General features: G+C 45.3%; 1 long non-coding RNA gene across 15 annotated transcripts in view; it reads left to right on the forward strand.

Moving 5' to 3' along the window:
• Positions 1-185: 185 nt before the first annotated feature.
• The window catches only part of LOC148775030 (uncharacterized), a 146911-nt gene continuing 134647 nt past the window's right edge, over positions 186-12449 (forward strand). For 13 of the 15 annotated variants that reach the window (XR_016039498.1, XR_016039505.1, XR_016039502.1 and 10 more), the window contains exon 1: positions 5170-5296. This is a non-coding gene — a long non-coding RNA (uncharacterized LOC148775030). Of the gene's footprint in view, positions 210-5169; positions 5297-6658; positions 6683-12449 lie in introns of those variants that run through there. The other 2 variants (XR_016039507.1, XR_016039508.1) reach the window with 2 other exon arrangements.

Genomic DNA, 12449 nt, shown 5'->3' on the forward strand with positions numbered 1-12449 from the left:
ACACTCCTGGCTCACGTGTCCCTCTCACTTCTTTCCAGTCCTCACTGCCCTCCACCTAGCGGTCACCACGGAGAGAGTCTGGTGAGATTTTTGGTTCTTTAGGCTGGTGGATGAATGTCCAGGATAATCACTGCTATTCACCTTGGAACCTTGGATCTGTGAATGGTCAGGGCTCTGTGGGCCCCATGCTGGTTGGAAACAGTCCCTGGGTGAGTGTGTGTGTGTGTGTGTGTGTGTGTGTGTGTGTGTGTGTGTGTGATAGATCCCGGTTTCTTGTAGAAGTGAATACAGTGACTCAGAAAGCCCTGAAATACGTGGGTGGCTCAGCTTTCAGTTCACAGCAGAAAGGAGCTGGTTCTCCAAGTTTTTGCTAAGTCAGCGCAAGAGATCAGAGCTGAGATCAGAGGGTGAAACAGATATTGTCTGGAAATTGCCCCAAGCTTACAGGGACCCAGGCCATGACCCTGGGTGAAGCTTGTCAATTCCCAGTGCCTGTTTTGTCATCTGTAAAACGGGTGGCTTGCCTGTTGGTGGTGTTGCCTAATCTTTGTCACTTGTCCTAGGATGAATATATGTCCACGCACAGGCCCCCAGCTCAGCTCTTGCAGCTAACGGTCATTCCTCACATGGAAAGCACTCTCTGCGCTGCCTTTCATTGCTGGTGGTCTACACACACTGCCACCTCTCTGGAGGGTTGCTTGGCAAAATTCAGTCGAGTTTTTAAAGCGCATATTGTATTTAATAAGCACTAGCAATTCTACTTCTAGGAATTGATCTTACATTCATATGCACACGTGCACAAACTAATATCTACAAGATAGACATGGTCTGTAACAATGAACGCTGCAGACAGCCTCATTGTCCATCAGGAAGGGGCTGACTGGGGCTTCCCCCATGACTCAGTGGTAAAGAATCTGCCTATTGACATGCAGGAGCTGCAGCCGATGTTTGTGCGATTCCTGGGTCAACAAGAACCCCTGGAAGAGGGCATGGCAATCCACTCCGGTATTCTTGCCTGGAGAATTCCATGGACAGAAGAGCCTGGTGGGCTACAGTCCACAGGGTTGCAAAGAGTTGAAAACAACTGAAGGGCCTGAGCATGCAAGGGGCTGATTAATCTGGTGCTTCCTTATAATGGAATTTTAGGCCGCTACTAAAAAGAATGATGTAGTTCTTTATGTGCAGTTATGAAATGATCTCTAAGATACAAGAGGTAAGAAACAGAGTAGCTTTTGAAGTGTGCTTCATGTGTGTGACAAAAGAAAACTCATCCATGCTTGTATATGTACAGATTCTCTTCTGGAGGCTCGTGGGAAACTAGTAATAATTACCTTCCCTTCCTATCAGAAAGGGCAATGCAAAGGAGGCCTGTGGCATGGGTAAGAGGGGCAGTGCTTTTTTTCTTTTAAGCTTTCAGACACTTAAACCATGAGTTTAGGGACTTCCCTGGCAGTCCAGTGGTTAAGACTCCAAGCTCTTAATGCAGGGGGTGTTATGCCCTGAGTCCGGTTCCCCCATACTGGTAGAATAAGACACTCGCAGCAATGCAAAAGCAAGAATGGGGTTTATTTCTAGCTCGAGCTAGGGCTCATGCCTCCTCCAGCGCAGTGGAGTGGGACAAGAGCCCCGAGCCCAGGTTACAGCGGTTCTTATAGTCTCAGGTTACATAAGCACCTATTTCTGTTCAAAAGATCAGGCTGGCAGAAGCTCATTGGCCAGTTCATGCACGCGCGGAAGCTCATTGGCCAGTTTATAAGCGCGCGCGGGGTTTTTCTGGGGATTTCCCTTTTTACTCTGATTGGCCCGACTTTTGGCGCTGGCGGGACTTTTCTAGGGAGGAGTTTCTTAATTTTGGCGCCGGCGGGATCTTCTTAGGGAGGAGTTTCTGTGGACTTAGCCTCCACCCTCTCTCCAGGAAATCAAAACTTAGGCCTAAGCAAGGTCTCAGGCCTATCCTGGCTACTCAGATGTTAGGGCTCCTAACAGGGGTACGGGGTTCAATCCATGGTAGGGGAACTAAGACCCTACATACTGCGTGGCAGAGCCCAAAAGAAAAAGGTGAGTTTATTTAGGACAAAAGTACACTTTGAAACATTGACATGAGTCCTTCTTTTTTAATTTGTTATTATTATTATTATTTTACTTTTTGGCCACTCTGCACAGCATGTGGGCTCTTAACTCCCTGACCAGGGGTTGAACCCAGGTTCCTGGCATTGGAAACACAGAGTATTAACCACTGGAGCACCAGGGAGGCCCCAACATGTATCATTTTAAACAGTTCAGTTCAGTTCAGTTCAGTCGCTTAGTCGTGTCCGACTCTTTGCGACCCCATGAACCACAGCACGCCAGGCCTCCCTGTCCATCACCAACTCCCGGAGTTCACTCAAACTCATGTCCATCGAGTCGGTGATGCCATCCAGCCATCTCATTTTCTGTCGTCCCCGTCTCCTCGCACCCCCAATCCCTCCTAGCATCAGACTCTTTTCCAGTGAGTCAACTCGTCGCATGAGGTGGCCATAGTACAGTATAACCATTCAAAATTATTATAGTATATATTTTCAGTTTCTGGTAAAAAAGAAAAAACCTTTTTTACATGACTCCTTCACCCAAATTGCTTGATCTTTTTTCTAAAATTTTAATTTTATATTGGGGTGCCGCTTTGCTGACAACCGTCTGTATAGTCAAAGCGATGGTTTCTCCAGTAGTTATTTATGGATTTGAGAGTTGTACCATAAAGAAGGCTGAATGCCTAAGAATTGATACTTTTGAACTGTGGTGTTGGAGAAGACTCTTGAGAGTCCCTTGGATTGCAGGGAAATCAAACTAGTCAATCCAAACGAAAAGCAGCCCTGAATATTCACTGGAAGGGCTGACGCTGACGCTGAAGCTCCAATCCTTTGGCCACCTGATGCGAAGAACTGACTCATTGGAAAAGACCCTGATGCTGGGAAAGATTGAAGGCAGGAGGAGAAGGGGACGACAGAGGATGAGACGGTTGGATGGCATCAATGGACATGAGTTTGAGCAAGCTCCAGGAGAGAGTGAAGGACAGGGAAGCCTACTGTGCTGCAGTCGCAAAGAGAAGGACATGACTTAGCGACTGAACGACAACAGTTGATTAACGATGTTGTGTTTCATTTGTTCAAGAAAATGATTCAGTTAAACATATACATGTATGTGTTCTTTTCAAAATCTTTTCCCATTTAGGTTATTACAGAATATAGAGCGGAGTTCCCTGTCCTTGTTGATTATCTATTTTAAACGTAATAGTGTGTGTATGTCAATCCTAAACTCCCAACTTATTCCTCCCCACCAGAGGGATGCTGTTTTGGTATCTTCAGAATTTAGTATCATGTGCAATTTCTGTCAGTTTATAAACAGTCATCTGGCAGGAAGTGCCCAGGAGTCCCTTGGTATTTCAGGCTCGGTCTTAGAGTCTCTTTGATCTCTAAGTCCAATGAGGGACCCAGGTCTCACAGGGGTGGGAAAACTCACCCAGAGGCTCATCCTTGCTGCAGTCTTTCACCCAATCCCTCGTCCCACCAGTTGCGTTGGCTTTTGGAATCGTGCTTTGGCCCCAAAAACACAGCCTTCTGTGCCTTCCCCTAGAAGAAGAATGATGTCTGAACCCTGGGAAAGGAGGGACGGATTACTATCCCCTCCAATAGAGGGTGTTGTGTAGTGGAAACTGCACCGGCTTTGCAGCTGCACAAGCTTAGTTTGCAATTCCAGCTTCTGCTGCCGAAGCTGTGAAAGTTCAAGAAACTGCCGTGATCTTGCCAGATGGTCTGCTCATCTGTAAAACGGGCTGACTGCTACTGAGTCCTGGGACTGGAAAGACGACAGGAGGTCATTGTGTACACTGCCTGGCACACAGCAGCTGCTCCGCGAATAGCTGCAGCTGCGCCCATGGTCACTGAAGTCGGGGTGGCCTCTTCTCACGAGGGAGGGAAGAAACGGTGGTGGGTGGAATTGAGGGCCCCCTGAGCTTGGCCCCTTGCTGGGTAGAGGTGAAAGGGCATGGTGCCTGCCTGTCAGGAATGCTCGGTGATTAAGTAGTCTGAGAGAGCCTCAAGTCTGCAGCCGCCTCTCTGTGGCTCTGACGTCTGGAGATGGTGTGGTCGGCCCCAAGGTGACTGTTTGCAGGACGGGACTTGCCCTGGTGTTCATGGTGGTGACTCTGGTCAAGGAAGAGCCTGACTCAGGAAGAAGCAGGAGTGCTGGAAGCTGCTCTGGGAGGCTGGCATGACCCCGGCATCAGGGGTTCTTATTTCCTGGCTCCACACGTGACTCTGCAGCACACTGGCCTTTCCTGCCACTTGGAAATTGTTTTAAAAATGGGCTTTTCCTGCCAGCTACAGAAACACCCACGCCTTCAAGGCGGGGGCAGTGGTGGAGGGCACAGAGTTTCGAGTAAGGCCCGCCTGGCTTGGAGTTCCTGCCTGGACGTTGATTCACTCATTGGCTGTGTTCTTTAACTTTTCAGAGCCCCAGTTTCCTTGTCTGTGAAATGGGGATAATAATGCTGCCTACTTTTCACTGTGAGGATTCACAGAGATGTGTGAGGCAGTACAAAAATGTTGTCTCAAGAGAGCTGGTTAAAGCTGAGCTGATTGGTCTAAAATGAGGGCAAAAATCTTCTTAGGGAGGGAATTACTGTTGGGTTTGGGGAAAAGGTGCATAATGGGCATGTCTGATTAAAAAGGGGAGACTCCCTGCCTTACCCCACCCTACCTCTGTTGTCTAGAGAGGGCTAATTTTTCTGCAAAAGAAAGAAACAGGTTTGAGAGTTTTCATGGTCAGTGTGAGAGCTGGTGTGGAGTCGTGAGGGAGAAGAAGGGAGATGCCCAAGGGTCCCAGGGCTCCCCCATCCCTGGCATTCTCCAGGCAAGAACACTGGAGTGGGTTGCCATTTCCTTCTCCAATGCATGAAAGTGGAAAGGGAAAGTGAAGTCGCTCAGTCCTGTCTGACTCTTCATGACCCCATGTACTGCAGCCTACAGGGCTCCTCCGGCCATGGGATTTTCCAGGCGAGAGTACTGGAGTGGGTTGCCACTGCCTTCTCTGATTTAACTGCCACCCAGAAGCTGGGCTCAAAATGCGAGCGCGCAGCCGAGCGAGCGCAGCGCGCCTGCGCCGTACGTGCGCGCGCATGCTCCCCGCCCCCGCCCGCCCCCGCGCCCTGGCAGTTGCAAAAGCTCGCCGGCGCTGGTCGCTGATACCGCTTACCTGAGGGACCCGCGGCCGGCCCCGGCCGGCGTCGCAGCCTCCCGGGAGCCCGGCCCCGAGGTGTGAGGTGAGCCCCGGGTCGTGCAGGCCCCTTCCCGTCCGGCGCAGCGGGAAAAGGAGTCGGGAGTGGGGACTGAGGAGGTGCCGCCGCGGCTGCCCGCTCCTCGGTCTGACCCGGTGCCGAGGAGGCACCAGCGGCCGCGGCCCCTCCTCCTCAGGGAGCGTTATTCGCGTCGCCGCCGAAACAACAGCCGTGGGCGCCGCGCTGTGGAGGGGTGTCTCGGGGCTTTCTCGGGGTGGGCGGCGGGGCGCGGAGGAGCCCGAGTTTGGGCCTGGGCGCCGGGGCGGGCCGATGCCCGCGGACGGGGTTGACCCTCTGGGTCCCGAGCCCGCGCCGAGCAACCTGTTGGAGGGTGGTCCGCGCTCCCTCCGCGCCGCGCTCCCTGCGCCAGCCCTGGGGCTCGGTCGGCGCCGCGGGGGCGTGTGGCGCTGCCGGGCCGCTGGGGGCTGTGGGGGGAGGACGCGGCCACTGGCGGGAGGGCAGTGCGCCGAGGGCTGGGCGCGGGGGGCGTCGGGGCTTCCCGGGGCCGGGCGGCGTCGCAGCATCTGGACTGCCTCCTGTTTCTAGTCCTGAATGTTGTCCCCTCTCCTCCCTCCCGTCAGTTTTGCAAAGTCTGCATATTCCTCCTCGAGCCTTCCCCCTCTGCCCCCTTGGACGCTCCGTGTGTTTGCCCTGGGGTAGGGCGGTGAGATTCATCCGTAGCCTCTGAGACTTAGCAGCAGCAGCAGCAAACATGTCAAGGCATTGTAGCATCTTCCTAGAGGCCTTTGTCAGAGTTAGGTGCCTTCCTCAATAAGAGAAAAAGGGGTGTTTTTTCTTTCGTTCTTAAAAGAACAAAAGCATATGCCACTAATTTAGGCAGAGGAGCCAACTTGAAGTTGCAGCATATCTAGGAAGGAGGACAAAAGGTCTGGGTTTTGGCCCAGAATAAATGAAATTTTGAATTTTGGTTCCCTTCTGAATGTAGGCAGACAGAACAGCAGAGCAGCTCAGCAGCTATAGAAATAAATGACTGCTCTATAAGGTTGGTCAAGCAAGATATTATTTTATAGAAGTAGTCTGGAGAGACCTGTAATGTTTATTTACGGGAATTGGGTTACTTGGCAAAGCCAATATCGCAGGAGCAAGGAAACAGAGACTTGACAAGGGGGATGTTACCTTCCTCTTGAGCCTTCTTTTAGCCTTTAGTGATGTGCTGACAGTCAAAGGGATAGAGGAATCCATAGTTCTGTTATTAAGAACCATTTACTCCTCAAGATAATGCTTTCCATCCGTACTTTTTTTTTTCCCCCATCCGTACTTTTAGGCAAATCAATGCCATCTTTTTCCTCCAGAAGAAGAAGGAAAATAACAAAAAAGTGTTTGTTTGAAGTGCCAAACCACAACATAGAGGTAATAAGATAGAAGTGGCCTGGCTTCCAAAGATAGAGCTGAAAATAAAAGATAAGCGAGATGCAATTCTTCTTACAGTGTTGCTTTTTCTTTAGGGGGTTCTTCCTCTACCCCCCTCCCCCCAAATGCTTTGAAACTGTCAGGAAAGTAAGGTAATTAGTAAAGCCTACTGTCCTACCTTCTCTTTCCTCCTCCTCCGTTATTTATTTTTTTCTCATCCACTGATATTCCCTGCCTCTCCGTCTCTCCCGAATCTACCAGTGCCCTATTAATAGAAGAAGAAAGGACTGTAGGTTCTTTCATCCCGTTTTCATCTTAGGTACTGTATTCCTCTGAACTTTGTTTTGTGCTTTGAACATTGAGGTGGATTTTTGTAGAGAGATCCCCAGCCATGATTGAGATATTTGAAGTAGGGAGCCTTGCGGGGAAGATAAACAGTAAAGTGCACGTTCTTTCTTTGTATAGCACAGTGCTGTGAGAGCGTCATCATTGGGCAGAGAGAGGGGCTTTTAAATTCCCTGTAAGTCCTCTGTTGCCCACTTCACAGGCAGAGAATCTCTCTCTCCAACTTAAGTTTCGTATGTGTTGGTAAAACTATGAGATTTCATACTGAAAACTTACTCTGAGCTTGTTAGTTTGTTGATGTTAGACTGCTGTTGACTTTATTTTCTTCAGGAGACTTGTGATAGGAAACAGTTCTTACTGCATCTTTACCTTCTTTCACAGGGAAGAGCAGTGTTGGCCTCAAGTGTTTTTTAACCCCTAAATCTCTAGAGTTAGAGACGTTTAAAGCTGCAGTTGGCCACAAAAAGAGCAGTAGTGCAAATGAAAAGCAAGACTTTGAAATATGTATGAGAGGAATTGTTCAGTATAGATTTGTGAGAAGGGTCACAGCGTCTTGAGGAAACAAGTGAAGGTTTTTAATAGTGGCATTTCCGGAAGGTTAGGAATGAATGTTTGAAGAGTAACAACTCCTCCTTGACTAGAAAACAGTTTTAACTGACTGTTGCATCGTAAATGGTGAATCTATCTTTGAGTTACAGTCTTTGAGTTATGCTGAGAACTAGCAACAGTTTTGGTGGATCCAAGGAATGCACTGTGAATGAAGTTTAAGAAAAAACAACTAGGCTAGTAGGCCTAAAAAAATCTTGGTCCCCAAAGTTTATCTCATTAAACTAATTTTATAGTCAAAACATGCAACCATGCTAAAGGGGGGGAAAAATCAGGAGCTTGATATTAGAGCATTTTCTGAACACATTTTAATGAAAAAGGGAAACCAGGCTGAAATTTCAACCTGATTTTTTTTTAAAAGTCCAGATTCTGGCCATCTTTCAACTTTCCAGTTTTGCTTTTAGTTTTAAAAGAGCTTCTGCTTTCTCCAGTCTTAAAAGTAATGTATAATTTGTAAGATGGACTGGATTTTGATGCCTACTGTTCATTTTAATCTTGAACTTGAATGTTTTCCCTGTATTTTTTTAAGCCCCATCACTCAGCACACTGGAAGATTAGATTATCTTTTGTAATCAGTAGATGACTAGATGGACTTTAAAAATTAGAGAAAGTAGCAAAGTGATACCTTGAGATTAGTAAGAATCTAGGCCCTCAGAATTAAATATGGAGCTATATAAACTTTAGCAACCAGAAAACAGTATCCTGAGAGTGAATTTATTTAAAAAAAAAAAAAAGATATGGAAAACAAAAGGCCAAAACCCACATGAGTTTTAGGAAAAGGAATCTAGCACTTTGAGCAGTCATATGCTCTCAGTGTGTACTTTGCTGTTTATGTTCCTTGAGAGAAGAAGCTTCAGAGGTAGTGATTGCTAATCCTTATAATGCAGTCTTGGAAAACTCTGAAAGAAGACAAAAGAATATCCTCCTGTTCCCATTGTAGCCAGTGTGTTTGAGGCAACCTTTAATTTCTGAATTGGAAACGCAAAATGTTACGTACATTTGTAGTGTGTCAAGATAAGTAAATCTAAGCTGAGAAAGATGAAAGGAATCACTTTCTGTACAGGAAGTGTGAATTGGAATAGAATTGCTAACATCTTTTGTTGCAGGGCCTTGCTGACAAGCCCCCAGGGCCCACTTTTGTCATTGTCTCTTCTGGGATTCAGCCTGCTTTCTTTCCTCTTCACAGTTGCCATCTCCTGCTTTTCCCACCTGAGTTCTTTGGGTCTGGCTTTGTAGCCAGCCTCTGAAGACAGTTCCAAGACTGCATCCCCTTTATTGCTGTTCTTCAGGACAAATACTCACCTTATTTTAGGGGCTTTTACTTTTTATCTTCAAAAGAGAACTGGTAAATTGGGGAGTATCAGATTCCTGATGTTACACATTGATAAAAATTAAAGTGTAGGGTTCAGTGTATCTAGTCCTTTTTGTTTTCTGATGAAATAATCATCAGGTCACTTAATCTGAAATTAGTTTTCCCAGATATCTTGTATTGCTCTGTAAAGAAGTGAATGTCTCTTTTCTCAGGGTTAGGGCATGGAAAACTCTTTACAGACCCCTCATTTTCTACTGGTCCTTGGCGCCTGAGACTGTTCCCTCCAGTTAATCCAGCAATTCCCTTATTCAGCTGAGATTCTGCAGATTTCTGTAGTCAAAGGTATAATATCAAAAAGAATACAAAAAATCTTTTAACCTTTATGTAATCAGTTGCTGTATTTTGTTAGCATTTCTTGGTTTGCTCAATCTTCTGTGTCCTGCTGTCTGAAACTTACAGCTTCTTCAAAGCTGATTCTCTTAGGAAAAAGGATTGTTGCTATCCATACTCACGTGATCCTGATCAGAAGCATTTATTTCATTATATTATTGAAAAACAATTTAGAATATATATCAACTTTTTTTTTTTTAAACTGTGCATAATATTTGGTTCAGCTGAGAGGTGATCTGATTTTTTTTCAGTAGTGAAAATCAATTTTTGACCCATTCTGAGTTTATCATCTTTTTTTTTTTTTTGCTTTTCTTGCTGCCTGTGGTAGGGCATTTTTGTGTCCCTTGGCTTGTTACTTAATCAACAGTCAGTAAACATTGATTCAAGTAGTAGCATTTACAGATTTAGCAGACTTAATTTTCCCGTACAGAAATAACATGTGACAGATTTAAAAATAACATTTCAGCATTTATAATACTTTACTCCTTTTTTGTTTTGTTTCTGTTTTTTGACCACGCTGTGCAGCTTGTGGCACCTTAATTCTCTGACCAGGGATCAAACTCGAGCCCCCTGAAGTAGAAGTGTGGAGTCCTGGGAAGTCCCTATAATATTGTATTTTTAAACAATTCAGGTAGTTTTATTCTGTTTCTCGTATGTATATTTTTGACAAAAGTGGGAGACTCTATGCTGTTTTGTAAACCATTTAAAATTTTATTTTTCACTTACTGTATTGTTACTGTCTTTTCAAGTCAGCATATACAGATCCTGCTCATCATTTTTAGTGAGTGTGTCATGTGTTGGTTGTGCTGTAGTTTAACCAATTCCTTATTGGTAGACTTTCAGATTGTCTCTGGGTTTTTATTTTATAAACAGTGTTGTACTAACATTTCAGTTATACGTCATGTGTACTTGTGTTTACTTGCTTAGAATAAATTGTAGAATAGGTCTGCTGAATCAAAGTATATACATTTTAAGAGCTTTTGATGTCCATAGCTATTTTTTTGAAATGCCAACTAGTTTACTTTTCCTCCAGTAGTACTTGAAAATGGAGAATTTCCTGGCGGTCTAGTGGTTAGACACTTCACTGCCTTGGTCTGGGTTCAGTCCTTGTTTGGGGAACTAAGACTCTGCAAGCCGTGAAGGAGTGAAGGACAGCCAAAAAAAGAAAAAAAAAAAGAAAAATGTATCTCCAAGTGTGGGAATGTTGAAGATATTCTTTTTTCTGCACCCTCTCCTATGCTGTGTTCTGTTATTCTTTTTGCTCATCTGATTGGCAAAAATGTTATATATCATGTTTGTATGTTTTTATTAGTAAAGTTGAATATCTTTTCATGTGTTTGTTGGCCATTTGTATTTCTTTTGTAAATGTATGTCCTTTTTCCATTTTTCTGTTAAAGTAGTATTCTTTATCTGCTTTTTAAAAAAATTCATTTTATATATTACTTTTGCTCAGCACATAATTCGGAGGAGGCAATGGCAAGCCACTCCAGTACTCTTGCCTAGAAAATCCCATGGATGGAGGAGCCTGGTAGGCTGCAGTCCGTGGGGTCGCTAAGGGTCGGACACGACTGTGCGACTTCACTTTCACTTTTCACTTTCACACATTGGAGAAAGAAATGGCAACCCACTCCAGGGTTCTTGCCTGGAGAATCCCAGGGATGGGGGAGCCTGGTGGGCTTCCGTCTATGGAGTCACACAGAGTCGGACACGACTGAAGTGACAGCAGCAGCAGCAGTGTTCCCTTTAGCTTTTATTTTTTAAGTTGCAAGCAGATGAACATGCTGCATAAGCAGCAAACTACAAACATGGAACTTATATGGATGTTTTGATACTGTAGCGAAATAAAGCTTTCAGGGCTTGACATATTTAATGATATGCATAATTGTTACCGTGCTGCATGATAAGCTTCCATATACATGACTGTGTTTAATATCACTTTTCCATAGCCAGACATCACATTTCTGGGCCCAGCTTGAAGGAGGAAACAATACAATGGCAGGCCAAGAAGCTTTAACAAATATTTCTTACTTAGAGATTTCAGTATTAGATTAGACGTTTGGGGCAGAGGTCGCTTGTAACTTTGGTGTTCCTAATTCCTAAGGTTGTAGACTTTGCTTTTCCCTTCTTCTACTCAAGACCATATGCTTGAGGGAAAAATTGGGAAGATTCAGCCATGGCTTTACTTTCTCCAAATAGTTTTTTCTGCCCAGTAATTAAAGCTTGGGATGCAGAGGTCCCTGTCATTGGTAGTGCACAAAGGACAGTTTCTTTCTCTGCTTTAGCCAAGCCAGTTCAAGTTTTCAAGGTCTAAGCTGTCACGGGCCCTAATATCTATTTGAATTGTCCTGTTAACCTGGGTCTCTGAGAATTTCTGAACCTGACTTTCTCATGTTTTCCCAACTGAGGTTGTGTACTTCAAACAGAAATATTTGCCGTCTGTGAAACGAAAATAAAGTAAAAGCAGGCTTAACATCATTACAAAACCAAATGGAAGTATGATAGTTTTAGAATATGCTTTTTTCCTACCAGTCCTGTCTTCCACTCTACCTACCCTTCCAGCCCCCAGAGAGATGCATATTTTTGTCCCTAGAAAAATAGTGAAAGTTGCATCCAACTCTCTGCGACCCCTTGGACTGTAGCCTGCCGGGCTCCTCTGTCCATGGAGTTCTCCAGGCAAGAATACTGCTGTGGGTTGCCATTTCCTCCTCCAGGGAATCTTCCCAACCCAGGGATCAAACGCATGTCTCCAGCATTGCAGGCGGATTCTTTACCGTCTGAGCCACCAGGGAACCCCCCAGCAAAGGCAGTGTCAAATCGGACTCTGAAACTTGGTAGAAACTCTTAACTGGAAATCATTCGTATCCCACGCTGTAACTTTCTAGGGTTGACTCTTCTCTGCAGCCTGACTGTGTGTAATGAAGCATTTGTTGGTCAAACGTTTTCTATCTATGTACTGAATTTTTGTACTATCTAAAAGGATGAAGCATTGTTGGGAAAATGTCCTGATAATACTCTTAGAATCTTCTGTTTGCCAGTTCAGTATTGGTTGATAGAAGTAAGTCTTTGTATCCGCTGTAATTCAGTAATGAAACTACCTAAAGTTTGATGTTGCTT

The sequence above is a fragment of the Moschus berezovskii genome, chromosome 17 (assembly GCF_049115385.1).
Source record: "Moschus berezovskii isolate FMDL1 chromosome 17, NW_MosBer_1.0, whole genome shotgun sequence".
In the NCBI taxonomy this organism is placed as follows: Eukaryota; Metazoa; Chordata; class Mammalia; order Artiodactyla; family Moschidae; genus Moschus; species Moschus berezovskii.